General features: G+C 45.3%; 3 long non-coding RNA genes across 6 annotated transcripts in view; 2 read left to right on the plus strand and 1 right to left on the minus strand.

Moving 5' to 3' along the window:
- LOC106016501 (uncharacterized) overlaps positions 1–24578 on the plus strand; it is a 331834-nt gene that overhangs the window by 184385 nt on the left and 122871 nt on the right. The window lies entirely within an intron of this gene.
- LOC139999133 (uncharacterized) lies at positions 16431–18519 on the minus strand. The gene is made up of 2 exons (XR_011804237.1): positions 18151–18519; positions 16431–16566 (listed from the first exon to the last, which is right to left on the minus strand). It is a non-coding gene; the product is annotated as an uncharacterized lncRNA (long non-coding RNA).
- On the plus strand, positions 18573–24413 carry LOC113840071 (uncharacterized). Its single transcript, XR_003492743.3, has 2 exons — positions 18573–23416; positions 23874–24413. It is a non-coding gene; the product is annotated as an uncharacterized lncRNA (long non-coding RNA).

Here is a 24578-nt window from a genome sequence, read left to right on the forward strand (position 1 = left end):
GAGACGTGCACTAATTGCTGTATAACCAACTAAAGCCTGATGCTCTCCTTCCTTCTGTTAATTCATCATTCCCTTGAGCACCACAGTCATGACAGTAGTGTGGTTTTGGGAGGACAGGGCTATATTTGCTTAAAAAAGGTTAACGTTTTAATAAACCAGTCTGTGCAGCCAGTGTTGAAGTGCAACAAAGAAGGGAGAGGCAGACGGTCGTGTTGGGACAGAGGGCTGCTTTTGGTCGGGGAGCCAGCTCTGCTTCATCTGCACGCTGAAGTCCCTGTTGCTCAGGTATCTCCTCTTGCCTAATTAAATTGTCTGTGTGCTTAGGTGGAGAGAGATGCAAAGTGCAGAAACAGTGTACGGTGCTTACATAACCTAAGTGATTTCTGCAGCAATCATTGTAGGAGTTAGCTAATGGCAGGGTACGGGGGCCTCCTGCTGAGTTTCCATTACCTTGTAATTTTCAGCTTGTTCACTGTTGCAAGAAAGCCCCTCTGTCTTGTAATTCCTCCAGCATTCATGTCTCATCTTCTCCAGACTTGAAGTACATAAGATGCTTTCTGCTGGGGGATTTATTGAGATAAGTTATTGAAGTCAAGCAGTGAGGCAAGCATCCAATATTATGCTATTCATCTCTGAATTTATGTTCCCACTTTCTTTTGAAGGTCTAATGTAATCACAAACAATTTGTTTTGTATATGTTTAAAAATTCATAATTTTCTTGTACAATGGAAAAAAACAGCACTTGTAGCTCATTAGTGGTTGGATTCACAAAACATCTGGCTTTTCCTTTTGATGTAATTTCTGTGTGACTAAAATTCTGCCTTCGTTTTGAGCGGTTCAAATGAGGAGGTACAATCACTCTGCCAGAAACCCATTAAATGTGCCCATGAGTCAGCCTGTGTAATCTTCCAAGTTTGTTTGGGAGGATTAGAATCCCTTTTCCCTCTGGCGTTTTCTGATCAGCTTTCCCAGGGTGTTGGAAAACCCCCTCCTGCTGACCCCTGGTAAGGGAGGTCCCTGCTCTCCCACTCTTTCTTTCAGCTCCTCCGTGAACCCCCCGGAGCTCTGTGTGCTGGGTGCTGCACAAGCACGTCGGAGGAGCGTGCCTGGCAGAGAATTTAAGGGTCTGATTTGCAAGGGTGGCAAGCACACCCAGCTCTGCTAGGTAGCTGCTCAGTTCAGGACAGCTTAGTGCTGCTGGGATAAACCAGGCCCTGCAAAATCTGGATGGTATCGCTTGAGGTGCACGTGGCCAAGCTGGGAATTAACCACGCCTTCTACCTCCCATTCCATAACCACAAGCCAAACATTTAGCTTTGAGAAGCTGCCATTTGTAGCCTGAATGTTCAGAAAGAATAAAAAGACCCCAGGAGCCACAGCCGATGAAGAGTCAGGCTCTGATCACAGGCAGTGCTGCTGGTGTGAAGCATGGGCAAGGTCTTTAGGGCTTACTCCAAAGCGCACTGGAGTCGAAATGAGTCTCTCCTAAATGTCAGGTCAGGGGCTTACCACGGCTGTGTCAGATGTTAGAATGGTTGCTGCTGTGTGCTGCTAACATGATAGCGATTTTCTTCCAGGGCAACAAATCACACTGCCCAGGCTGATGGGGAGGAAATGTGACCAGACAGCAAAATTGCTAAATTTACAGCAATGCTGGTACATCCTGGGTCTGCAAAATCATGCGTTAAGCAGGATGTATTTTCCTATGCACAGGGTTAACAGCATGCTCGAGCCATTCAGTTGTACCTGCGAAGCAAGGTAAGAAAGCAGCCTTTAGCTCAGCAAAGCCCCACGTAAAACTTCAGAGGAGGGCTGTCTGCCCAAGTGACTCAGTAGGAGCTGATAGCCCCTGATAGCCTCCTGCCATATCAGGAAGCCTGGGCAGGTTCCTGCATTTATTGAGCTTAATCCACTTCCAGCCCAGTGGAAATTTCAGACATTCAATGCAGATCTGCACCTGCCTGGCCTGGTTGTTAAAAGGCTGAAGCTGCAACCGGGGTCTTTCCAGAGCAGTTTCTGTTTCCAAATACAAGTGCAAAATATTGTGGAGGCTCTCCTGTCACTGGGAGATGCTCACACTCCCCCTGAGATTAGTTTTCTGCAACCATATTGCTTTGTTTTGCATTGCAATTCATGTTTCATGGATGTGTAAATGTATTACTGGCAAGGCACAACCACGTGCTGACCGTGGGTGGTTCACCTCTGCCTCCAGTTTATGTGCACTTTTTGCTTATTGGCCTCCTGTATGTGTCCTGCTACTCTTCCTGAGAGTAATGTAAAGTTATTTCTCATTTAAAGTTATTTCTCAGTATTCTCATTTCTTATTTTTCTCATTTCTGAGGTGCACCCACCGGTGGCAGCATCCTCCAAATAGGCTTCACTGGTGTGGCCCTGTTTGGTCTCCCCTATGATGATGCTGTTGGACAGAAAAATGATGTTCCCTGAGGGCAGGAAGGTCTCTGCAGGATAACCTCACAGCAAGGCTGGCAAAAGCCTCAGAGCTTGGTTGACTTCAGTCCAGCTCTGTGTGTGGTCACAGCTGAGGATGGGTCTCCTTGCTCCCCAGCCAGTTCCCCATGTTCAGGAGGCTGTGTTTGGCTGTATTTAGATGGGGTGGAAAGGGTGCCAACTGCAAGGCTTAGAAACAACTTTAGCTGTGAACTTGGACCATAGTCTGGGAGCTGAGCTCCTTTTCTTGTCATCAGATGTATCTGGAGGAGGCTGCTTTTTCTATTTAGAAGATGTCTACGTGCACATCATCCTCCTGTGCTCTGGTAAATCTTTCCTCATTTTTCTTTCCTTGCAGCTACCCATGCACTCAAACCTGTTCCAGAGACTTTAACTCTCTGTGTAACGTAGCATTATCCAGCTATGCATTAAGACAGTTGAAGCTCTCAGAGGCATTTGTAAGGCCAGATTATTTTTTTTTTCCCCACTAGCAGATCTTGCAGATGTGCACGGTAGCTTCTGATGCCTCATAATGTCACCTTTACAGAGAACACAATTACAAATGGATTCTGTGGAATTTGATTAACCCCTAGTTACTACTTTTGTACAGACAAATGTCAGGAGACTTCATAATCAGTTCATGAATGAATGACTTGTCCAACTCTAACTTTTATAAAAACCCAGACTCTATTGCACTTACACTAACCCGGTGATTTAAAAACACCTTCTGCTTTAAAAAGGAGCAGCCCTTTCTTTTGATTTAATGTGTTGTTTTCCTTATTTCTTTTTGACAAGGGGTGGTATTGTTGACACTTTTTACTTAGGGAACCTTCTGAAGCAGCATCTCTTTGCCTACTGCTGAAATTTGCACTCTGGGGAATTCCCCAAAGTTTCAGGAGCACAGATTGTTCCATCAAAACAGGACTCTGAGAACAGTAAAAATTGTGTGTACCAAGCTTAATCCCAGTGTAAACTGACATGCCAGTTCTGCTGAAGGCATCAGAGTTGCTTCAATTATAATTACGTCAAGCTTTCTTTAGTAATTTTTTGGAAGATCAAGAGGATTATTTCAAGAATGCCAACAAACATCTGACCCGACTCAAGAAGTTCATCTAGGTATTTTCAGCTCATGTTATGCATATTTGGAGATTGTCTGAATACACAGCAGTTTTAGTAGCTAAAAAAGATCACATTTAAAACAAAGCACAGCTTGGAAAACTTTTACTTCTGTGTCAAGGGCTTCTAGTACTGGCCAGACCTTACTCCAAGATCATTTCTGGAATCCTGGTTGGTGACTTGGTACAGAGCAGCTTGTATGCGTCCCTAAGTCTCCTGGTTTGAACGTAGCCAGTTTGTCCCGCTGCCTCTTTATACTTGTCGTGCTGGAGTTGTAGATAGCCTGTGCTGCAAAAATTTGCAGAATTTAGAACCCGTGCTCATTAGTCCCCTAGATCTGAGTCCTAATCATAACTCAGAACTCCTCTGCTTTCTCTTTCAGAAACACAGTGTGTTTCCCTGAAGTGGCTGTTGCAGGTACAGGCACACAGCGAACCACAAAGCCACAGGCAACAAGGTCTCACGTACATCTTCTCCTGGAAAGGGATGTGGAGAGGGATTTCCATGCAGCAGATGGCAGGACATTGCTTCATGTGTCACTAGGGAGAGCATATGACAGTGAGCTATGGAAAATAAGAGCCTGAAAAGGGAGGAAAATTAGAAATAAGAAAATAAAACCTGCTGGTGAACTACACTCTCCTTGTGTGGTAGGCCTCAGGTATCATTGTTAAATATTGATGCCTTCATCATTTTGCTCCAACATGTAGTAAACACTCACACACCCTCTCGCAGGCAGGCTACCAGGCGGTGCAGAGCTGGTAGGCTGAAGCCTTCAGAAGTCCCGTGCAGTCCGCGTTACATCTGCGAGATGTTGACAGCATATGGTCGGTGCGAAGGCAGACGGGATGAGCTGCGCGGTCTCTTCTGGCCCTAAGGCCTATCAATCCCTGTCCACTTGCTGCGTGGCAGCCGGTCTGTGCCTTGGCACGGCTCTGGGCGCAGGAGCAGGAGGCCAGGGCTGGCTTTGCAGTCGGCTGAGCAGCTCGGCACCGCTCCTTTTCCTGAGCAGTACGTGCGGCGGTGAGCTTGCTCTGGTGGGGACACCGTGCAGTGTAGTGCTCTGGGTGACGCTGGGAGTGTGGACCTGCATCCCCTTGCTGTAGGGACGGGGCCTTTCCGTAGCATCGTGTTCTGCAGTGCTGCATTTCCATCTGTACAGCCCACGGGCTACTTGGCAAATAAAGCCTTCGTCTCTGGCAGAAGCAAACCACCTCGTCTCCCCACCTCTGCTTCTGTCTGAAGGTTACCTGAGGACTTAGTTTAAAGGATCAGTATTTGTAAAGGGAGTCAAATCGCCTGAGGTGTTACTGAAACTATGCCAAATGCTTGACATAGGGATTTACATTGGTTTATTTATCTGCTTCTTCCTTGCACCTTTCTGTAAACACGTCCGTAACTGCTATCAGGTACGCTGTGGTGTGAAGCACTTCCCTGGTAAAACATGACAGCTCTTCCCCAGTGCTTTCAGGGCTTCAGATGGAAGAAGATGGAGAATTAAAAAGTGATCTCATTATCCTCCATTGTGCATTAACAAAACCCTGGCACTAACACAGCACATACAGATGGATGTGAAAATAATTGCTTGGTGCAAGTCGGATTTGGATTTTTTCTCTCACTTTATTATCTGGATGCTGAGGGGAATATTAGTGAATTATGGCATGGGAAAGTAGGTCAACATCAAACCTGGAATGGCGGGGGAATGTGGTTGAATAGTACAAGACTGACCTGCTTGTAGATCGGCAGTTGAAAGGCGTACTGAATTGCCACCAGAATGATCCAACATCGCCGACTCTGCTTGCGCTTTTGAAGAGCTTGGCAGTGAAGCAGTTGTGTAGACATATGTCCTTAAAAAAAAAAAGGAGGAAGGAACCCAGTATTGATTTAGACAGAAAAGTCAAATGTTTCTGCTGCAACTGTGGCAATAAATTCAAAAATAATTCAAGAGCTTCTGGCTCTCAACATGACAGGCCAAGGGGATATGCCTCCTGGAGTAGAACCTCCCCCAGGGGTGGCAGAGAGCAGTGGGAGAGGATTAATGACTGCACTGCTGAACCATGCACAATGCACAACATTAGGAGGGCTTTGCTATAATGAAACCTTCAGCCTTCAGCTGCCTTGCAGACTCTCTGAATAGCAGCTGCCAGCACTGTGGAGGAGCTCGGCACAATAGAAAAAGGGTCAGACCGAAAAAGTGGAGCTGGAGTTAAAAACTAGTAAAGAGATAAGGGGAAAATAAGTGTGAAAGAGAAAGATGTGTTGTTTTTTTTTTCTTTCTCTTTCCCCCCTCTTTTTTTTTTTTTTCTCCCTTCCCCTGTGGGAGCAGCTGATTGCAGCATTCCTTGATGAGACAGCCATCATCCTGGGAGATGAAGTTTGCATGCAGGGATCCCCGTGATTTCTCCCAGTGACTGGCCAGACAGTTTTACAACCTGCTTTTAATGGCTAGAGTGAAGTGCCATAGCTAATCCATCTTACTCGTTGTCTTATCTTTATTCCTGGGCCTGCAGTGATGAAGTGGAGCCTCATCATGTGAGGTGCCATCCCACCACAGACTAAACACACTCTTCCTGCTCCAAGATTCTTACAATGTCAGCGTCAGAGGAGGCAAAGCTTAAGTAAAGCAAAGGAAGGCTCAAGGAAGAAATGAGGTGAAGAGCTGTTATCCCACTTGTCCTCCTTAGTGTTAATAGCAAAGAGAAAGCTGCTCCTAAAACACATCAGACTCCTCACTTTCTTTAAACTGCACTTCTCTACAGTTAGAATGGATTAAAAAAAGAGAAAAGTGTCATCTCACAGGTGATGTAACTGAGTGTTGACTCAGTTGACTGCAATTTGGAGCAGCCTTGGTGTGATTTAGCTCTGGGGAGCAGATAAGTACAAACGGAAATTTTGGACCAGGCCATTATGAACCCCTTCAGCCTCGTCAGGAAACTGGAAGGGAGTTTTCCCATTGCAAACCTGATGAATAATGTGGTGCTCAGATGGTGCCACAGTCTTTGAGATCCAAAGTCTGTTCTGTTACAGGTGTATTGATGTGCAAAACCACAGGGAGATTAGGATTTTTGAACAAAAGAAAAAAGAAAAAAAAAAGAATAATTGTTAGGAGATGTGGCTGCTGCATTTGCTTATTACATATTGTTGGACATATTTAACAATCCTCACAACTATCTCAGGCCATTATGGCAAGGGTGTTGCATGACTTATGAAAGCCTAAGAAATAGATAAAAAAAATGCACACACTCTTCTCAGAACAGAGAGGTGAAGCCTGGGGAACCTTCGGTTTCATGGCTTGATGCAATCAGAGAGCAGACAAATTTTCTTGCCCTTAAATGCAATGGCTTTCACTGGTCTGGTATTTAAGGGAATAACCTTTAACACAAGGCTGCTGCATTGCCCTGATAATAATCTATCTGCATAATCTCCTGAGGGTTTTTTAGGTTCAGCATGTTTTGCTTTGTAGGAGTCGCAGTTCTGTCTTTTAAATACCACCTGTGTGCTCATCCCCTTGGGTAAGCACTGTGGTACTGCCCCAGAGGCAGACCCCCTCTGTGACCCCCTCTTACCTCCTTCTTCACCTTAATTCCTTGTCCTGTGGGATGGGAACGCCACCATACTTCTAGAAAGTGTTTGTCATGTCCTGTGGCCTTGGTGATAGTGTGTTGTGAACCCAGCTAAGTGCAGGTTATCAGCGTGTTGTTGGCGTGTTACCTCAATGCGTGCATTTTTTGTCTTCCTCTGGCTAATTGATGCTGGAAGAAGCACTAATCTGAAATAAAGCGATACAAATTTTGTATGGCTTCTTGGACAGCACCAGTGTTGCTTTAGCTTTTGCCTTACACAACAGAGATCAGAATAGGGCTTGTTCTGCACTTCAAAGAGGAGCAGGATCATGTGGAGCATGGATTGCATCGGTTTAGTTTGGTTTGGATAGGATGGGATTGGTTTTCCTCCCAGCTGTGCCTAACAAAGGCAGCTTTATACAGTTACATTGCATGGCAAGTTGGAATTTGATTTTGTGGACTTGACAAAGATTTCATTCAGCACAGGGATTTGCATAAAATGGCTAATGGTTTGTGCTGTAGCAACACAAAAGTCAATAACAACGTCAGGGGAAATAGGACAGTTCAGTGTAAAACGAGAATGCCAACCAGGATGCTGGCAGTGTGGAGACGAGGCTGAGAAAATGCCAGCATAGGCAAACAAAAGGCTCCCTCGCCACTGGCACCGAGCACAACCCCACACAGCACAGCAGAAAGCAGCTACCTGCAAAGTGAGCGGTGGCTACATGCCACCCCGAGGAGAGGGCACGGCACGTGGGGACACGGGAAAGCATTTAGAAAAGAAAAGAAAGATGTTTTATCTAAATACTAAGGCAGAAAGCTTCAGCTTATTTATCTGCTTTTGAATTTTAATGATCAGTTCGAGTGATAATTACAGAATTTCTATATTTATATAAAACCAGCACATAAAATAGCACAATTTGATATTTATGAAGTGCCAGTTTTCCATAAATACAGAGATTTGTTAATGAGCACTGGGAACTATTCATTAAAATTCAGAAGTAGATAAATAATGAATAGGAATTGCTGTTTATTCATTAAAATTCTCCAAAAAAAAAAAAAAAGGAAAAAATATCTCCTCACTTATTGTTGATGAATCCAGCCTGTTTTATAAGCGTTTTGTTTTAATTAATGCCATTTGACACTATTAGTGCCAAAATAGCAGAGAGTCATTCGCACATTGCAGGCTCTAAGTAGGGCTGCATTAAAGCTGTCCAAGGCCCTAAAATTTAACAAATCTGGGCCCAATTGGAGTGTCCATGACTGCTGTGGGTGCATCCCCACTGAGGTTGGAGGGGTCACGTAGTCATGTAGTGCCTGTGTGTGCAGTGTGGGGTCCTGTGCAGACCTGGTGCCTCCTCATGGGGCTTCTGCCCTGCCTCTGAAGGAGGTTTTACCCTTCTCCAAATGAACACTTTGCTGATGAAAGTTCACCAGAACAGTCAATTTCATAGTGCAAGTTAGAGGTTTTGTGTCAAGCTATCTGCAAACTCATCCAAAGACAAATATTTGCTATTTTTGGGTCCTTGGTTTTCAAGCCTCACCCCTGTACTCTCTAACTGACAGCTGGGCTTCTCAGGAGGGTGACCTTGCCCCAGGTCCAGAGCATGGCATTGCTCTTTGGGCCCCTCGCCCTGCTTTGGGAGGGATCTGTCCTTGGAGCTGTGCAAGGGCACTGCAGTGGGGTCAGGGGGTGCGGTGCTGTCTGCCTCGAGCCCTGGGTATTTCGGGTCATCCCAGGGCACACCCGAGGGAGTGCTGTTGGTAAGCAAATGGAGAGATGTGTGAGAAAGGAACAGATATTTGAAACATCCCTCCACACCATACACAGGCACCTCTGGGGGAGGCAAGGGTAGTTTGGTTCAGTGTAATTGCTGAGTTTGGAAGAGTTCTGCTGGGTCTGGAAACCTGCATCTTTACATAACATACAACAATGCATAAGCTGACCATCAGCTTAACATTCAGACCAGTGAAAAATCTGGAGCAGCATCATGCCGTGAGCTAGGCCCAGGCTTTCAGGAAGGAAACTTTCAGACAAAGCCCTCTGGGTTAAAGTATTGCCCTTTTCTTCCTCCCTACCTGCGGCCACCTTTTGTGCTGCCTTTCAGTGCCTTGTTCCATATATACATTTGCTTCTGGGCTCTTTGAAGTGTCCTCCATGCCACAGGAACTGCTGCTCCGAATGCTGATGAGCATCTGCAAAAGCCTGGCAACGTTTTGTTGGTTCTGGGCCCTCCAGGAGAGCTCACCCGCTTCACCGCAGCCAGCGAGGAGCCTGGGGTCAGAGCCGAGGGGGTTTTTCCCCATTGCCTTCGGGGGCACTGGGTCAGGCCCCGCGAGGAGCTGGCGATCTCATTTCTGGCTCTGGCTGTGGAGCACAAGAGGAAAAGTAACGCTGTCAGTTGTGCAACTGTCAAGAACACAAGGTAAAGGGTTGTCAGGAAGGACATGGAATTGGAAATGAGGATTCAGGGGCCCCTTTAAAAGAGCTCTTGTCTTTTTTTTTTTGAAACGAAGACAGATAAAATGGATCTTAGTATATTAAAAAAGGTCTTAACGGCATTTGGCTTGTAAAAGGTTCCCTTTCCACCTTTCATTCCTTCTGTCTCCCCTTGACCTCTCGCCTTTCCCTGAAAGTTGGATATAAAACAATAAAATGTGGGGTTTTATGTAGAATACCAAATCGGCTCCTGTGGGGAACAGAATTAATTCTACTCAGGAGCAGAAAACGAAACCCAGAAGCATCAAAGCGTAGACATAAATTCAATATCCCACTGAGCCCATCACTTAGGATACTTCACCCTTTCCTGCATGTCTATCTTTCAATCAAATGTAGATGTAGGGAAGGGGTTTATTTTAGTTTAGCCTGGTGTTACAAAAGCGGAAGGGAAAGAGCAGCAGCAGTTGCTGTCTGTTTGCAGTGTGAGGTTTATAATTTCACAAATGCCAAATGCATTAATCCAACCTGTCATGTTGCAGCTCTGTTTGTAGATCAAATGGGATTAAAAGATTTAGTTGAAGCTTTCTTGATACATTTAAATAATATGACTAGAAATCTAATATTCAGAGAAATGAATATTTTAGAAGTACAATTTGAAACACCTGATACATTAACACCCACCGTATTAAAAAGGAGCAGAAGGGAGGTTGACCCAATCCTGCAAAACACATCAATAATGCACACCATTTTTAGCATCAGGAAACTGGCCTGGCTTCTGCTCTAACATCACTGGGTTCATCCACCTCTGGAAATTCAAGCAGGATCCTTTAGTGCAATTACTCCTGTGCAGGGCTCAGCATTAAGCAGGTGCTTACACGCTTTGCTGGATGGGGCCTTTAAAAATCGCTACAATCCTAAGCTTGTTTTTTCCCTTTATTTTTTCTCATCGTACTCATCTTTTGTTTATTCTGTATGAGGGAGAACTGGCCTAATCTTTTGTCTTTTTTTACTCAGTGACATCTGATTAAAAAGAAAATGAAATGCGTCTTTTAAGTGGTGTTAAGTGCCTCTGTTCCTCCCAGAGGCAGGAAGTCTGGCGCACAAGTCATGTTAGCAGGAGCAGTAGGGGCTGTGTGAATGGATAAAGTGTTGGTGTAAAACACTGATTCAGGACTAGTTCTGCACCCAGGGCATCTGGTTGCGGTGTCAGTAGACGTATGCAGAGCTGCTCAGACTTTCGTCTTGTGCTCATAAGTGGGCATCGGTGGCTGGAATTCAGCTCAGACCATGCAGTTCCTGGACTGTAGGCAGCCCACAATGGTTCATGGCAATGGATTGCAACATCATGCCAGCTTGAAAAAAAAAATAATTGAGGATTTAGAGCATGTTTTGAAGGAAATTAGGTTTATGATCTGGAGAGAAATAAGGACACATCACACGGCCCTACCTGTAGTAGGTGCACTTACTGGCTTTCAGTAGCAGTTTTTGGTTAGGCAGCTGCATCTCAGTGGACCTGATCTGCCTGAATTTCTATAAAGGATGTAATAAAACACTGCAAGATACTACACACTCATGCAGGTATGCTAAGCAAATAGAGGGAGAAGGCAGATTACAAATCTTTCAAGGGCTGATACTGGGGTTTATGATTTTACTATTGACTTGTCCAACAAGTAGATGTGAACCAACTGGTGATATAGCCTCGGAGTGGGCATCAGCAATCCCAAGGTACCAGCAGCAGTGTAACAGCATCCTGGATGCAGGGACATACCACATGAGAGAACTGGGTGACCTTGGGGATGGGAGTAAAAAATCCAAGTAAAATTTAATGACACAAAGGGCCTGGTCATGCTGACAGTATGAGGTTATTTTTAGAAATATGCATTTTTCTGTTAGGCACAACAGAGTGAGAGAGACAGCTGGGTGCATTAGGCCAAAACTAGGCTAAGAAACTACAAAGTGTGGTTGGAGACATGACCCAGAGCTGTCTGAGGCAGTTTTCAGCATGAGGAAAGCACTGGCCTTGCTGCACAAAGCCAAGGTGGGACTCTGAGGGAAATGATGCACTGTTAGAGCTCCCTGTGCTGCAGAGGGATGAACCCGCCCTGGAAGAGCTGGAGATGGGCTGTGAAGGGTGATCAAGAAGATGAAGAGCTTCACTCAGACAGAGAGCTTTGGTAGCATGGCTGAGCAGAGATACGGTTGCTCTTTCTAAGCCCACAGGGAGGAAGGGAGTTTATGCTGCGATGGAGAAGAGCTATTGAAGAGAACAAATAGGCACAGACCGGCCATCAATAACCTGGAAACCTCGAGCTGTCACGGGAAGGAAGTTCTGGAGCAGCCTCTGTACAGCAGGAGGAGGGGGGCGAACTTACCCAGTTTTATTACAACTCCTCTTTGGGGTTTGTTTGACAGGGCTGCTCCCTGCAGTCATGGGAGACCAGAGCCCCTCAGCACAGCTAGGGATGCTGACAGCAGGGGTGCTAATGGTAATTAACCAAGCCCGGGCGACTCGGACTCTGGCCAGCTGAAGGTCAGTTACGTTGCCAGGGGCACGGTTCTGCTAGAAGTGGCTGGAGGGTAAGAAGAGACAGTCTGGAGGGGAGTCTGTGGGAGGTTTCTGCAGTGCTAGGCACCGAGCTGGGAGGGGTAAAAAGCAGAGATTTGGGTAGTGTGGCTGGATGTCGTGGGAGCTGAGAACTGCTGCACCTTTGTGTTCATGGCTGCGTGTTATTTGGCAGTGTTCCAGGAGCTTCTAAAAGCATCAGCATGGTCCTTACCAGGAACCGGGTGCAGCTGATGCCAACTTAACATAAATACTGATGTCTCTGGGAGAATCTTCATTTCTTGGCTGTTCACACTGCCAGGCTCTCCATTTGAGACAGGCCAGTGGAGAACGGAAGAGGGTTAAAATGCTTGCTAGCTACTTTTGTTTGAAGAAAACGTATGAAGCTTTGGACAGAAAATCATTGCCATTTTAACATCTCCTTTTTCAAAATGCAGTGTAGTAGTTAATAGAAACATTGCATGTATATTTACCAGGGCATGCATGTATAGTTTAGCAGGGACCCTGATTCTGGGTCATTCTGAAATTTGTGTGATGTTTTTGTCCTCTCTCCCAACCTGCCTTCCAAAGCACAAGCATTGGTTTAACATCTCATTGCACTGTCTTGTACCTTATAAGCTTCCTGTCTTTTAAACTATGTTATACATATGCAAAGGAAATTTCCTTCTGCCTTCTGTTCTTAACAAAACCAAGAAAATAAATCACAAGCAAACTTACAGCCACCATCTCTTGCATGGCACAGAATAGTTCCATGCTGTCTCTCCTGCTTTTTCCCCACCTATCTGAAATTCGCTTACCTCCTGACACAGTGAGAACTGCATGCTGTGGAAAATCACAGTGTCTCTGTTAGATATTTCTGACAAGCCCTGGTATTATCCAGGGAACAATCCGTTACTTATATATCGAGAAGTGAGAGCATGTGCCTTTAACTCGAGTTATCTTACTGTGATTTCAAGTATAAACACTTCTCAGAAGTGGGAGAATAAAACTGAAGGCTTTAGGATACTGTCATGTCCAGTTACAGTCAAGCTTCACATTGCAGCCTGCTTTTGAAAGCAAGAAATGGTGTTTTTTTTTGCTCCATACATTTTTGGCTTAGCGAAGCAGATGTTTTGTTGTTGTTGAAATGTTTCAGAGCAATGGTTTCTTTGCAAAATATATTTCAGGGGCGAAATATCCTTCCAGGTCTTATAAGAAAACTCAAGATCTTAAGCCAAATCCAGCCAAAAGAGTGTCTGGTACCTGGGGCCAGTTGTGGTTAAGCAGCTAGGACTAACGCTGGAAATGCCCAGGGGGAGTTCTGGAGACACTTGGATGGCCGCTTCTCTGGTGAACTTGGAGCCTGTTTTCTCCAGAGCCATTGATGGGGGATGGAGGGGGATTTCCAGAATTTAACTGTAGGCACTGAGATTAGCAAGGCTGAGGTGACAGGGGTGCTCAGGAACCCCCTGCCCTGGCCTGCAGATGGGGTCCCCCCCTCTGCCAGCGCCACCTGGGGCTGGGCTGCTCACTCCCAGCAGTGGCGTGGCCTCACTCATAGCCAGCACCTTCACCACTGGGCTGCTGAGAGCCCCGTGGGACTCATAAAGCCCCTGGGTCATGTTTAGAAGACTAGTTGCCCTGAACTCCTCGTACCCTAAATGGAAATGGCAAACTGGAGCACTCTCAGCTCTGAACAGAGCCGTACTAAGGCAAATGGGCTCGGAAGCCCAGCACTTGGGTTGGATTTCAGAAACAAAGAGGACAGATTCCCCTGCCGTTGCCTCTGAGGATTTCAGCCTAAGCACCTTTGCTCTTTTGGAATTCCACCTAGCATTCAAATGCCTTTACGTCTCTGATCACTATTTGAGAAGAAAATGAGTGCTGTGGGCCAGCAAGCCCTGGACCTGCCTACTTGTACGCATAAAGCCTTCTGGCTTTGATGCACTGCTCACATGCAGAAGGTTCCTGTTGCACATATGTACTCACAGGAGTAAGACCCAAAGCAAATTGAGTTATGCGTGACATCAAGACACACTTGCAAAAACAATTTTAATCAATTACATCTACAATCGCATGCTGTACAAGCCGCAACTGGATTGTCTTATGTACCAGCCGATCATATTGGGCATGTAAGATTAAATTAAAGTTTTCTAATTGCGTTTAGGAACATACAAAATGCTACAGTCTAAAGTGTAGCAAATTAATTCTTCAGGCATAGCCTAATTGGATGGAAATTGATTTATCATGTTTGGACCAAATGAGCCAGTAAGGCATGACTAGTAACCGTGAGGTAAGGAGAACACCACGCATGTGTCAGTGCTGGTTAGAGAAGAGACTATGTCCAGAAGAAATGAAGGGTGTTACGTTGGAAAGTCTCTCTAAAGGGGGAAGAAGTGGCACATTCACGGTCTCTTGTTCATCTGTACAAAGTGACTGAAAAGCCTTTGATTACTTCTGAAACTCCAGGATACAGTTAGGTCAGTAAGGGAAGGAGAACATTATTTTCGTAGCCTCTGTAAATATTATTCTGCAGAAGGAGGATTTCAGCCATTGAATGCACTGAAGAAATGGGTATAAATTTTCTCCTTTGTTAGAGTCATGCAGAATTTGTGGGTGGCCAAGCAATAGGGCCAGACCCAAAGGCATCCACGTAAAAGGTCTCGTCCTCTGTAGCAGGCAGCCTGTTTTAGAGTTGGTGTTGTACCTGTTTAAACTCCTTGTAGACTTGGTTAAACTCCGTAGCACTATCCGATAGTGATGGCACAGCAAGCTTTTATTGCTTGTGGGATATCTGGGCAGGGCGACAGTGGGGGAATATGGTGCTTCCACCATATCATATGCTGTTCTGTGCCTGTCGTGCCTCATCCCGTGCATTAGTGAATGCTTTGTGTTGCACAAAACTTTGTGACTTATCCTTTTGTGGAGGCCGATGATGAGGGGGTCTGCTGGGAGAAAAAGCGTGTTGTAACCAAAGCCTGGACCCCGGCTGTGGGAGGGTGGGACCGCGGGCTTCGTGATGGCTCAGAGGCAGGATGGAAGTGCTTGAAAATAACCTTTGTGAATTCAGGACAGAGCCTTTTTTATTAATTGCTTGTATTTTCTGAAGCAAGTGGAATATCAGCGATATTTTTAGAGATGAATGGGTCTGGTAATGGCCTCCTCTCCAAAGGGTCAGTGTCACCTGCTCAGTACATCTTCACTTCTCCATTTATGAGAGACTGAATGTTTTCCATTTACCCCAGTCTTATATCAGAAAAGAGGATTTTTGAACCAAAGTAACTGTTTCAGATTGCCTACTATACATGTTCAAGAGATGGCTATTATTATTAATAATATAAGTAAAATTAAATTTGCTTTATCACTGTGAGAGGAAGAAGAATAAAGTATATTAAATCTCCCCACGAAAAATGCTGACTTACTGAAAATAACAGGTCTCCATTAAGAAGAAGCTAATTTGCCATAAAGAATTGCTTTACTTATGTAAAGGGACCAATTGCTCTAATTGTGGGCAGCACACAAAATGTTTCCCAGAGAAGAGAAGAACTGTGCATTCTTGGATTTTAACCGCACAGGATCTTGGAGTTCTGCTTTCCCCAAAGTGAAATGCAAGCTTTAATCATCTGGAAAATTAGAGGATGGCATTTGGGGTGTAAACAAAAAACCTGAGGAGAGATGCTGCTTGCTTCCCGGTGAGAGTCCAGCTTTCACAGTAACTAAAAGGGATGTTTCTCTTGTGACTTACAGGGCGAACCTGCTGAAAAACTCGCTACTGCTCAGTATCCCTAGAGGAATTTTGAGGGCGAACAATTTTGAGCAAAGAAAATCCTCAGTCTGTAAAGGATGCATCCATCCGCCTTTGAGCAGAGCCTCGCAGTTACTCACAGCTGGGCAGCGCGTCCCAAAGCCTGTGTGGTAGGGAATGCTACAATGGCTTTCTGTTCACTGCTCTTCTTCCAAAGAGGACACGACACATCCAAGGCAAGGAATCTCGTTTCCTGGGCAGGTTCTTCTCAACACAGATCTTAAACACCTTCTCCCAAAGTCTGCTCTGATCTTGTAGCTCACACGAGGTTCATTTATCCTGTGAACCTCTCAAGCAGGGATTGTGTAGCAGAGCAGAGTGTGGTGGATTGGTTTTACATCCATTTCATGTTGGCTTTTCCCCTGTCTGAGGCTTTCCAGAGGAATTTTAGGCAAAGCAAGTCTTCTCTTCTAGCTTCATGGAGAACCAAAACTCTGGGTTTTATGAGGGCAAAGCAGGATGCAGAGAGATCTGGTATGCCTAATGCAAAAAAAAACTCCACAGAGCTGCATGCTGATATACTTTAAGTCTGTTTATTAAGTGCATCAACATCCCAACCCGCGCACTGCTGCACACAGAGGAAAGGTGGGATATCCCCCTTCTCACTTTATCACCTCTGCAGGGGTGACATTTTTCCATTGACTCCAGAGAGAACCTGAAGATAGAGATAAAAGAGGGTGGGCCTCGGGCCCCTGGCTCTGCTGGCAGAGGCAGTGGCATTCTCTGACAAAATTACAGTAACTCTATGTACAGCTTCGCACCCAATTTAAATAAATAAAAAAAAAAGTCTTCAATATTCAGTGTGCCATTTTCCTTTGCTCATGGGCTAACAGTGTTTAGCCACAATATAGATTTGAACAAGTGAACATTTTTAAGGTATGCATTTAAAAATTTCAGTCAGTGCTCTCAAACACCCAGTATCAATTGGTAGCATTGATTTATATGTTGCTGTGTGTGGCTAGAGGCCAAAACGGATCTCAGCCACGCCGTGGCTTGGAAATAGGACATGTTCTGCCCGGCCCCAGCCATGGCTGCTGGGGAGGCAGCAGCAGTGCAGCTCTGCAAGCTGAGGACACAGCGTGGGTATGACTGCGTGGCTTTGTTGAAGCCACCAGATCTGCTCTGGTTTTTATCAGTTGCGGATCAGCCTCAGAGCCTTACAGCGTTCATCTGAGTGACTTTAAGCACATTCCCTCCTCCGGTGGATGCAGGCCAGAATGGAAATTGAAAAATGGGAGGAAAAGGCCAGAGACAGACACACTCCTGAGCAATCCAGTGCCATAAAAGTAAATCCCTGTGGAGGCTTCTGGGATTATTTAAAGGAGGTGGTAAATGACTCAGAATAAAAATATAACATAGTCCAGAATCACCAGCTGTGTTTTCCTTCGAATGGTTTAACAGTGATTGTGTGCTATGTCTAACAATGAAAACAGAGTAAAACTCTTCTGCTGGAGTTCACAGGCTGCCAGATTTCTGGGCAATGAGACACTCTTGAAAGAGAAACTACGCTTCAGACAGGGGAGAGACCTCCTGCTGGATTGCTTCTAAGCAGCCTAATTGGGGCTCAGTAAGCCCCAGTCTCATGGATTAACATCCATTGGAAGGAGATTCACAGTAGTGATAGTTTTATAAATGGTTAGTAGTAGCTATTTCAGAGGTGATAAATAGATGTTACATCAAACGGTTATAGGCAATATTAGTAGTTAATATTGTAAGGTGTTCATAAGCAACCTGTACATCTACTGGTCTCATAATAATCTGTACAAATTGATTAACTGTTTATCCAAACATTCTTTAAACAACCCTTCAGAAGCTTTTTATAAATACACCCCTGATACAAAACATTCTCACTCAGCTGTTTCCCTGACCTTGGGCGCAGTGCAAGAAGAACCAAGCGCATTAATTCCTCAGAAGTCCAGCTAATGATAACCGTAAGATTGAATCTGTGTGTGGATCAGTGCGTGATTCAGTGAGGTTTCCCTGGGACCAGTAGCTGGCTGTATGTGCAATTGCTCCTGGCCCACACGCATCGCTGCACACCAGCGCAGGGCTGCTCTGGTGCAGAAAATAGGGCAGGATGCTCCCGGTAGCACAGTGCTTCTCCCAGGGGCTTTGCAGCACTCGCATTGCGCTGCAGGGGGATGTCTGTCTGCCGGCACTCTGGGCTTGTTTCTGAAGCACCAGGACTGGGAATCAAGACATCTGAGAACAATACAAGAGTGTGGTGTGATGCACTGACCTCTGCCAGTTCTCCTTCTGCTGAACAATTGGCTCAGCCTCCCTCTCGTCTCCCTGCCCCTAATTCTAGGGTGTCCCCAGTTCTCTCTGACCATCAGTCCCTTTTCTCAGCTTTGTCAACACCCCCTGAGCAGGGTTTAGCTGTATTTATCTCCATTTCATACACTTCCCCCAACCCAACGCTGCCTTTGCTGCAGCCCTTGGTGAGACTTCCTGTGTCCAATGGAGCCAGTGGTGGTGGTGATGGTTGAGTCCGTACTGGGCCCAGCCCTGTTCAGTGTAGTCGTCAGTGACCTGGATGATGGAACAGAGCACGCCCTCAGCAGGACTGCTGATGACACAAAGCAGGGAGGAGTGGCTGGTACCTCAGGGGGCTGTGCTACCATTCAGAGGGACCTGGACAGGCTGGAGAGATGGGCTAAGAGGAACCTCACGAAGTTCAACAAAGGCAAGTCCCTTTTGTTGGGGTTATTCCTCTTCTGGAATAACCCCAAGCACCTGTACAGGCTGGGGGCTGACCTGCTGGAGAGCAGCTCTGCAGAGAGGGACCTGGGAGTCCTGGTGGACAGCAGGCTGACCGGGAGGCAGCAACGTGCCCTTGTGGCCAAGAAGGCCGAGGGGATGCTGGGCTGCATTTGGCAGTGTTGCCAGCAGGCCGAGGGAGGTGATCCTGCCCCTCTGCTCAGCCCTGGTGAGGCCTCACATAGAATATTGTGCCCAGGTCTGGGCTCCCCTAGTACCACAGGGACATGGAGCTGCTGGAGCGAGTCCAGAGGAGGGCTACTGAGATGGCTGGGGACTGGAGCACCTGTCCTACAAAGGGAGGCTGAGAGAGCTGGGCCTGTTCAGCCTGGAGAAGACATGACTGAGAGGAGACCTCATCAATGTGTACAAATAGGGGAGGGCGTCAAGTGGTTGGAGCCGGTCTCTTTTCAGTTGTGCCCAGTGACAGGACAAGAGGCACGGGCACAAACTGAAGCACGGGAGGTTCCAGCTCAATATGAGGGGGCACATCTGTACTGGGAGGGTGACAGAGCACTGGGACCGGCTGCCCAGAGAGGTTGAGTCTCATCTGGAGATATTCAAAACCCACCTGGATGCCATCCTACACAATGTGCTATGAAGTGACCCTGCTCAGCAGATCTCCAGATGATTTCCAGGGCCCTTTCAACCCTCAGCCATTCTGTGATGCTGTCACTCTGTGAGTTTAGGCAAACTGCAGCTGTAATGGTCCCTACTCCTCAGTGAGAGGGGCCAGCAGCACTGCCCCATATGCTTCTGTGAAAACCGTGCCTTTGGCTGTTCTTTGTTTTTTTACACTGTTTTACACTGACCTGTTTTATTATCTGATTCTGGCTGAACAGAGCGAGCTTGGAGCATGTGCATTTAACGCTGGGGGGAGCACACGCAGAGCTGAATCTTCCCCTAGTGTGCATCAGTCTGGCTCCACTGCCTCCTTGAGTTGTGGGAGCTCCCGTCATTTACATCAGCTGAAAATCTGTTCCAGCAGCTACACTGAAGGCTCTTGAAGGTGTGGTTTCTACTCATGGCTTCCTTTTATTTTTGCTGAGGCAACTCCATGTTCCATAGGATGCTGTTCATGCCTCGGGGAGATACTGAGCAGCGGGCTCTGGTGTGAGCTTAGAGCTCATTTTTTTTTAGACACCATGAGCCATGTGGTAATAATGGCTGGAATTTGCCAAACTGTGCAGCATACCTATGGTGACTGTATTTTGAAACAAGTACAGGGTGAAAGAAAAAGGAATGCAAAGTACTTTAATTTTAAATGCTATTAAAAGTAAACAAACAAACACCACACCTTAATTAAAAGAAGACTATCATCGAATTTCAACCAGCTCTAAAAATTGCTTCTGCAAAACAGCAGGAGGATTTTACCCACAACAAATTATTTTCATCAGAGATGCACAGAAATTTTATCATTTCTAGTTTTTAATAGCTCCACTGATGCAGGTGGTTCATTTAAAAACAGGCCATAACAAAGCTGTTTCAGAGACATTTCTTATAATTTTAATAGTGATTACTGCAAGAAATCACAATTATTAGTCACTTCAACTCTTTGCAGAAATCTGTCTATGTTTTCTGTGGAGATGCTTCAGTATTGTAAACACAATAGTCTCCATGTCGTCAGTTGCAGATCTTGCCTACCAAGGATAATTCTGCCTCGTTTCTATGCTTCCCTTTACATGTGTCTGAAACCAGCCCCTGTGCTGGTATTGATTCCTTCTTCCTACTCCCAGGACTTAACTAAATAAACCAGGTTAGTCTTGACTCCTTGACATCTGTTTCCCCTCTTGCAAGAATAACCACACAGTGGCAAACTGTCTGTGATCAGCCAAGATTTATTGTTTCACTGATTCCTGGAACTGAAAATATTAATGATGTAAAATATTGATCTGAAAAAACAAACCTCAGAGTTGTTCAGTGAGCCTCTCGTTCAGGCACAATGCTGAGATGTCCATCCATTTTCCATATTCATATTTATTGGTAAGTGAAAAATCAGGCATGTCAAGCTTTTCAATTTCTAAAGTGAAGTACTTCTCTCCCTCAGATGCACATGAATAATTCTCATTAACCTTCAAGGGATTAATGCAGTTTCTTGCAAATGGCTGCAATATACAGTATTTAATATTTATGCTTTCCATATGGCTAGTGCTGTCATACATTCTTGTCAAACATGCTGCACAGTTAATGATATTTTAACTAAATGTGGTCCAGAAGACCTGGATGTTTGAGGGACACTTGTGCCCATCTCCATTTTTATTGGTGCTATTTGAACCTCATAACAAAATTCCCAAAGAGATTAAATCAGCTGCCCTACTGAAACGTAATGTTCAGCTGGCCTTAAAGCAAAGCTAAATGAAACGTTGTCAGATGACACACTGAGACCTTGTTATATACTGTGCAGACATCCAAGTGCCTAAAAGATGTAGGATGGAAAATGAAATGGGAAGACTATTCAGGTTGGAAAACAGAATAATAGAGGAGAAAAGTAACTTGATCAAATGCCCAACACATCAGTGCCAGAGACTGGAAAAGAAACAACGGTCTGATCTGTCCCCTGGTTAGACTATGCTGTCCACAGGGTGCCCACCTGTGCAATACGCTGCCTGTGACTGTTTGAATCACCTGAGCTGCTGAAGTTGCCGTAGGGTTGTATTCATCACCGGGACTAAGTGGGAAGATGGCTTTTCACTCGTATTGAGTCCATGGGCTAAGGCTGTATCAGTCCGTATTCAGCATATTAGATTAGGCTCAGCATTTTCTTAAGCATTTTCTTTCTTCTTTTCTTTTTTTTTTTTTTTTCCAAAATAATTGTTTGATACCCTTTTAAAAAATGTAGGCATTGATTTTATATGAACAAGTTCCTTGGAACTTTTCAAAATGAACTGGGAAATTCATTGCAGTCTTCACATTTTACGTCTCCCTATAATCTGCTGCATATTCCCACATGGAGAGACATCTCACTTTGTCTTCTTTCCCTTCTCTTGTCATCCCTTCCTCCAGAAATAAACATACTGAGAATTCCTATTCAATGTCAAGGCAAATGTCAAGATTTTCACTGTCAATTTTGACTAGGTCTGCTCAGGAGCCTTGTGCATCAATTTTTCACTGAGGAAACCAGATGCAGCTGGGAAGCATTCTCTGGCTACTTTATTTACGTGTCCATGTGTTGCTGCAGAAAGAGAGATGGTCACAGACTGCAGGCAGGAAACCTCCTACTCCTGGGATCTCAGCCCAGACACTTCTGCCCAGTTCCCAGGGAACAGTTCTGCCCAATAATTCAGTCTGGTAAAGCAATCAAAGTGGAACCCAAATGGCTTGTGATGGTTTCCTACTTGATGGACTAAAAATCCTCTGGCAATAAGAACAGCAGAATTTATTCCAAAATTAAAACCTTGTACTCATGTAAAGGGAATGGACCTGTAAGTCTCCTGCCCCTGCAGTCACTGGTAGGGCAGGGCCATGGATTGCAAGGACGCATTATTACAGCGCAGAGAAGGCTGCCTGCTGCCGCAGAGATAAGTACGAATTGGCACAACAGGATTGTCATTGCACTTGAGGATGTCTCCTGTTCCATAATAATTCAGCCATTCATCTTTCAAGCCTGAAGCAGAAGGATGGTACAAATAGTTGGGAACAGGCAAGAGGGTGAAGAGGTATCCTGAGATGAGATCTACAGAAAAAGGCTGAATTTGAGTCAGGGCTGTGGAGCTGTAGTGCTGATACAACTGGATGCTGGTGATTTCTGGCCCACTCAAAGCATCTGGAGTGTTATTTTTTCTTGGTTATAATTATAGACACACTTGTATTTTAGGTCATCCAGTGCCAAGCAGGGTCATCACAGCTCATTAAAGCAAAATTAGCTTCCCCATATTTGCCCTTCTTGCACCAGACAAAAAATCCTGCCTGTAATGGTGCAGTACGTGGCCTGTGAGTGTGCCCATAATTAAAAGGTTGAGCTACTCTTGTAAACAAATTACCATGAACAAAGGGGTTTACAAATGCCGGCTAATTAGTTTGGATTCCCTAAAGCTTTTAGCTGTTTTTTAATTCAATAACACAGTGTAAATTCTCTAGCCTGAAAAGTCTAATAGGAATTGGCAGAAAACTAAATAATTGATATTGTCAGCGATTGCAGCAGCAAGCCCTCGAATGTTATTGTCTGCCAGTAAGCAGGACTGCCGTGATTTCCTGAGAGGATAAAGAACTGGTTTTAATGAATTAACAATATAAATGGTAGACAGCTGGCTTTCAGCAGCGGCTCAGGAGGCAACATTTAAAGTTGAGGCTGTGGACCAACAAAAAAGATAGAGATTTGATGAAAGATGAGCTGCTCACCCCTCCACAAAGGGGCCAAAATCCCTTTTGCTTTATTCTCCATAGTTGCCCCAGTGAAGTTATCCTGCTTGTTTCCAAGGCTGGAGGGAACAGGAGGCATCTCTGCACCTGAGGAGATATCAAAACACTGGTGGAGAAAGGGAAGGATGCTTCAGCCCCACACGAGCTGCAGCTGTTGGATATGTCAAAGGAGCAGATAGCATCAGGAGCAGAGGTGTGCTAACAAGGATGTCTTGTGTGTGCTCCCCAGCAGGTCCCCAGGCTGGTGCCTTGTTAAGGTCCCATGAGTGCTTCCCGAGGAACCCCAAGCAGCCACACAACACCATGCCATGCTGCTTGCTCAGAAAGGGGTTTGAGAAAGGAAGCTGGGATCTGTGCATGGCTATGCTGCTCTTCTCATAGTCAAGGTATTTCTACTTGTTGTTTTTTTTTTTGTTGTTTCTTTGTTGGCTTTTGTACTTGTTCTAAAGCACAATGAACTGACTAAAGTCCCTGACAGTGTAACATGGCCACATCTTATGTCTATGTGTGACTTAATCCAAATCACCCACCTGTATCTTAACCACATTGGAAACCAGCAATCTGTAGGACTCTTCACAGGCTACCTTAAGGTGTCCTGCCCCTCCTAGGCTTTCTGAGGCTGCATCCCTTTGCAGCCTTGTCAAAGTGCCAAAAAACAGCATTGTGACAACCTCTGTGTCACTTGTGGACTTTTTTTCATGCAAAAGTGAAGTGCTTATGTTTAGTCTCTGAATAAATGAATGCTTGTCTTGGATCAGTTCCTGTGAACAGCAGCTTGCCCGTGTGCCCTCTGTGATCAGCCCCACAATCTCTTTCATCAAGCAATTTCTTTTTTGTCACCAGAGCAGCCTGTTAAGAGCAGAAGGTGTGAGGACCCATTCTCAGTCCACTCCTCTGACCTATCCCCAAAGAAGAGCTCACAGCACATCAGCTTAGTCTCCACCAAAAGCTTTTGTTTTAAAAGTATCACTTAGCAGCTGGATCTCGACCTTGCTTCTTACTTTGATGCAAAGAAAACTATTGACTCTCAAGGAGGCGAGCTGTTAGCATCTCTTCCAACGAAGGTCAGAGAGATGAAACATGAAGAAAAATCAGCAAACAGTGAGGCCACAGCTCAGCTGAGTTAATGATAAGTGAGCATGTGGCAGGGAGCTGAAGTGGGCTTGGATACATAGGGCCAAAGCCCACGCTGGTGTAATCTAGTTATGGTTTGTTGAAGGCAGTGACCTGGTCCTGTGTATAGTGCTGGAGGGTCCAACCTGGAGCAGCTTTGCTGGAGAGCTGGAAGTCCTTGTCATTGCTAGTAACAATGGCAGAAAGAAAAGAGACCTCTTACTGTTTGGTTGTTGAAAATGCATTGGCTTCCACTGGAGAAAGCTAAAATGACTTCATACAGTGAACTGGAAGGCTGGAATGTATCTCTAGCCAATGTGAAGCACAAGAAAGGCCTGGCTATTTACAGAGCATAGTGCACAGCAATGTTGCTCAGAGAGCACTTCAACACAAGTAATGAGTTCCACAGTGTTTTAACCACACAAATTTTGGTCC

The sequence above is a fragment of the Anas platyrhynchos genome, chromosome 20, assembly GCF_047663525.1.
Source record: "Anas platyrhynchos isolate ZD024472 breed Pekin duck chromosome 20, IASCAAS_PekinDuck_T2T, whole genome shotgun sequence".
In the NCBI taxonomy this organism is placed as follows: Eukaryota; Metazoa; Chordata; class Aves; order Anseriformes; family Anatidae; genus Anas; species Anas platyrhynchos.